Below are 5,811 nucleotides of genomic sequence, written 5' to 3' on the forward strand. Positions count from 1 at the left end.
AAAGTTTATTTTGAAAACAGTTCTAAATGAAACTGGAAGCCAATGTAGAGAGGCAAAATCAGGATTTATGTTTACTTTATTTCATGGTTTTACTAATGATTTAGCAGTCTGAATTATCTGCAGCCTGAAAGATAAAATGATTTAAAAAGCCTGGCAATAAAGTATTGCAGTAGTCAATTCTACTTTAAATAAATGTATGAACTAATAATTTCTATAGTCGGCATATGGAAATAGCAGAAATTTGATAATACTAAAATGTGAGCATTAAATGATTAATGTGAATCAAGATAAAACTTAAAATTGCATACAGATTTAGCAAAAATAATAATTAGTCTCTGAAATAAATACTGATAGTCAGTCACTATCTGCAGAGTTTACACTTACTAATAAAATTTCGAAATATATGATTAATTAGCAATCACTTATTCAATGTTTTAATTAATTGAAACAAGTAATTACTCAATATGAAGAAAGATCATTAGGCTTAATGAATAAAATCTAATAAAGATCTGACAGATCCCATTTTCAAAGGCACTGAAAAAAAAATCAATAAGGCAGTTGGATTTTTTAAACTGTTCAAGTATATGGGATAGTCAGAAATCTGGGGGTTTCACAAATTTGGGCTTGGTGGATGCTTTGCAGGAGTCACTAATATAATCCACTTTTCCCTTCCTGGCATGGAAGATCAAACCACTGGTGCTTCAATAATATCACTCTCTAATTAATGCTAACTCCGCCCCCTTTCAGTCAGACAGAATAAAATGACAGCAGCAACCAAAAGTAGGTTGTCACTCAAAGGTCCACCTTCCACTGAGAAGGAACTCTGCTGCATCTGACAATATCAGGTTAATTTTGTGCATGATTGTTTTGCTGTTATTTTCAGTTAGTAAACAGAGGTTTCTTCACACTCAAACATCTTCACTTATTTTTTCTTTACAGGGGTCATATCTGATCATTTTGCATCATTTTTACTTGAAGAAAAGACAATACTGACCAGTACAAAAATTTCTGTTGACAATAGAACTACACTGAAGCACCACCAGTAAGGGATATATTAAGAATATGCCTCCTATTCACATAACTTTTTCATATATTAGAACGTTACAAAAATTGTGATGAGAACAGGAGATGCAGCCCAACATACTCAACCATTTTATTCACCTAGATTGCTCAAATTAACATCAAGTTGAGATCTAAAGAACCCTAATGTTCTACTCTCTACCACACTACTTGCATGAAGAAAAACTTTCTAACATTTGTGGAAAATCTGCTTGTAACAAGATTTCAATTGTGTCACTATGTTCTCATTGCAGAATTCATTTTGAAGTGATAGTAGAGATCTACTGTTTTAAATCCTTCTACAATTTTAAGCAATTCAATCATGTTCCCTCCTAACCTCTTTTAGCTTAAACTGAAAAGGTACAACTCCTTCAATCTCTCCTCATAGCTCATACATCTTTGTCCCGGAATCAGCTTAGTCGGTTTTCTCTGAACTTTCTTTTTGGAGACTAAAACTAAATGCAGTACTCAACACTAGTCCGTTACATATCTTACACAGTGTCTGAATCTGAAACTAGTCAACCAGGGTTTGAGTGGATAGCTACACAGAGTAGACTTGATGTTATTCAGACCAAAACAATACAAAATACTATGGTGTGTAGCCTACACTGGGGGAGAAGAACATAGCAAAGAAACTTGTGGTAGTGAAATTTCAGTAACTGGGACAAAATGAGATATTTTCCCTTCTTAGTTGAAGGTCAAAGGAAAATAAGGAGAATAATGTTCAGTGCCCTTGCTGGAGAGACATTTGTCTTTGCTACACAGCTTGCAAATTGCTTCCCCAGGAAACGAATCTCTTCTCTGTTGATAAGATATGGCAAATTTAACTGTGAGTCTACAAAAAGGGTAGTATTATTGTTTATTAATATATATTTTTTAATTTCTGTAATGATCACGTTGCATATTATTTTTTTCCTTTTGTATTCTTTACATTTGTTATTTAGATGATAATAAACTGAGCAAGGGCAATTGTGGGTATCTGAGGCTTTACAGAAATGGTGTTGTTTTTGAAATGATGAAGTAAAGGTCATTGTAACCTGACTATGTGTTGATGGTGTATTTTTTCACATAGTAGAGTTTAAAATGGCACCAGTTACCAAAGAAATTTTGCTTACATTACAGAATTCTTTTTCTCCCAATCATTTATTAATCATTCTGTTGAATAGACTTTCTTGATATTCATCAGTACCTACTGAGCCTACTAGAAGGTTTAAAACAGGGGTGTCCAGTCCTGGTCCAGGAAAGCTACAGATTCTGAATATTTTCACTCCAACCATTTTCTTTTCTTCATCTCAGTCCTTCCAGGATGTCTCACTTACTCAAATGTTTCACAGTAGCTGATGGTTTGAAATCTCAAAAATGAATAATTCTGAGATTTTTACTTCTCTTCGAAATTTAACAACAACAATTTATTTCTTGTATAGCCTAAAGTTACACAAGGAATGCTTCAATGGGCTTTAACAGAACCTGTTTTCTGACAGCTCCTAAGAAGACAAGGAAAAACTTCCCAAAAAAATGTAGGGAAAAAACAATGGAAGAAATCTCGGGAAAGGCAATTCAGAGACAGACTCCCTTCGAAACTGAACACACATAATCCTCTTCACAGAGTTAGATACCCAATCTATCATTGCCACCTCAGACATAATAGTACCAACTACTTTGTTCTTGCATAGCACTTCTTGCCAAGTGCAGGCACAGAGGACCATGACAGATCTCAAGGCAAAATACAAGAATAGATTATACCACTCACTAAATACAGATTTATCACATATAAGGATACAGATTTGTTCAAATAAATGAAAAACAAAGTACAAACTAATTAACATAAATTAATAACCAATAATATCTGTCCATCAGTTTAATTGTAGAACCACTGCCAGATTATAGAAAAGATGTCAGATAAGCCAGACACAGTCAGAGTTCTAGAGACCTTGGCCAACATGCCACATCCTCCCTATTGGTCATTCTATAACTGAGTCAGTGCTGGGCAAGCCAGTCTGATGAAAGGACCCTTCTACCCAATGATTCCAGTGTGCTCATTTACCTGAAATGACTTCCATGGCAGGCAAACAACTTAGCAGCAGAGTAGTGGCACCAATTGCCACATAAAGTTATCAAAATTGAAACAGAATAGGGTAGGATTAGTAACAGTTTATAAAAAGAGTATTACTTATATTTTAGTACTAATGATTAACAACAGAGAATGCATAATGCACAGTAAATCACCAGCTCTAGTCAGGGTATGCTAAACTGAAGTAGTGAGTCTTCAGTCTGGATTTAAAATGCGACAACGAAGGAAAATCACTTATATTAGCAGGCAGACTTCCGCAGCTTCAGGGCCCTGCAACTAAAATCTGTTATTTTGGTAATTCTAAGCAGGCGTGCTGTCTTGAGATCTTAATGTGCTCTCTGTTTTGTAATTATAAGTTCAGATAAGTAAGCAGGGCCTTGACCATTGAAGGCTTTATATGTTAAAAAGAGGATTTTGAAATCTGCCCCAAACATAACTGATTGATGCCACTACTTTATCTTAAGTTAGTATTTTCAGTTTTTTATACTTATGCTTTATTTTTTTTAAATTTATTTTGTAAGACTCATACATTTTTTAATTATTTTCTGTGTTTTATCCTCTTGTCATTTATCACCTCAGAAATAACAAGGCAATCAATTGTGTGGTATACTATTCACATGGCTATGTGTTGAAAATATTGAGCAATAAATAGAAAAAAAATTACTTATATTACTTTTTAGCTCCTGAAACAACATATTTTCCCCAAAAAACAAAATGTGGCGCAGTGGTAACGCTGCTGCTTCGCAGTAAGGAGACTGTGGGTTTGCTTCTGGGTCTTCCCTGCATGGAGAGCAGCATTGAGTAGTGAGAAAAGTGCTATATAAAAGAGAAACTCTGTAGCCACTGCAACTTTTAAGAGCAGAACTGACACATGCTGGCGTAGAAGAGCTATATTCAGCAAGTCAATGAGTGCTAATTTGCTTGTCTCTTCTGAGGTGTAAAGTTTTGAATTGTAAAGTTTTTCCTTTTCCCATTTCTAACTCAGTATTTCTCAGATGGGTCATTTTGTGTCTTCTTAGGTTCAGTGATGTTTAGTGGACAATATAGCTTTCTCAATCTCTGTTACAGTACTGTATAAATAATTTATTTAAAACCTTTCTGAGGATAAATTACTGAATATTCTTTACCTGTTCAAAAAAAATACATGCCCACATGGTTCATAGTAATTTATTTTATTGTTTTTGTTCTCTGGTTAATTTTTGTTTGCTTTTATATTTTTTATATGTGAACCACATCCTTGGAATTGTGCAGTACACTACTACTACTCTTATTATTATTATTGTTATTACTATTAATAATAATAATAATAATAATAATAATAATAATAATAATAATAATAATAATAAATATTTTTTCCATCCATGAATAAAGAAATTATTTACCAAAGCCATTACTACAAAACCAGTCACACCTTTATGCTCAGCACTTTTATATTGCATTCCCTGACTCAAAATGCTTTGTCAGCATAATTTGTTCATTTGATTCACTCAGTAATTCTGCCTGTTTCATTTGTCAAAGTTGGAGTCCAGCAATCTAAATGATGTGTTTTGGTCATGTAAAAAGAAAAGATTGACTATGATTCGTGGACAACTGCTGTCACTGTAATAAAGCAATCTCCTGAAATGTTACAAAGACGTTCACGTAAACAAAAAATGCTCACAGCCAAATAAATTAAATAAATTGAACAGATAATTCACTTATGTCAACTGTACTGTTGTATCCAAACCAGTATGGACTAACAATTAAAGTTATTAAATTGAGTTTTTTGAATCTTATTCTTTCATTCTTCCCTTATATTTGAAAGGCACTCCAGTGGCTCTGCATACATGTGAGCCACAAATGTTACTGCTAATTTAAAGCACAAGTCATGAACATTCAACAGAATGGAATAAACTGCTGGAAATTTTTGTTTTGCAATATCAATTTTCTTTTATATAATATTAATCAATAAATTACTATAAGATGTTCTTTTTTTTTTTTTACTTTATATAGGTTTTTACCCATATTATCATTCTTATCGACTGCCTTTGCAAATAGAAAATTCCCACGGTGTCTCTTTCCTTTCTCTCTCTCTGACCATCTAATTGTGATGGACCCCTGGGTGTCAGCCAGCCCAAACCCTTACATGAACACAGAATCACAGTCCTGGGTTCAAATAATGGTTATTTATTAACCACAAATACCTTCAACACAGTACAAAAAAGCACAACCCACAAGTTTTCCTTCTCCTCCCAATAACTCTCTCACCACCATACTTGCCCTCCTCCAGTCAAGTGTTGCCTTCTCTACCACCCAGCTCCAGCTCGTCTGAATAAGGGAGTGCAGTCCCTTTTATTACAGACCCAGGAGTAAATCCGGTGCCAGGGCAATTGCCCAATCGAGGCACTTCCGGATCACACAGAAGTACATTATCACAGTAGGGAGCATGTTTCCCTGCAGCGCCTTATCGAGGCACCCAGTGACGCCAGCAGGACTACATTTCCTGGCATGCCCTGCTGGCTTCCCACTGGGCGTGGATCTCCAGGACTGCTGCCATCTAGCGTGCTGGGGGAATAAACACTCCCCAGTGATATCTCTTCTTTTACAGGGGCTGTCCATCCATCTGTTCCTTCAAGGTCTGCTTCCTGTTTCTTTCTCAGCCGGAATGCCCATCCAGCCCATGTGGCATCTACAAATATTGA

This window comes from Erpetoichthys calabaricus, chromosome 3 (genome assembly GCF_900747795.2).
Source record: "Erpetoichthys calabaricus chromosome 3, fErpCal1.3, whole genome shotgun sequence".
Classification (NCBI taxonomy): Eukaryota; Metazoa; Chordata; class Cladistia; order Polypteriformes; family Polypteridae; genus Erpetoichthys; species Erpetoichthys calabaricus.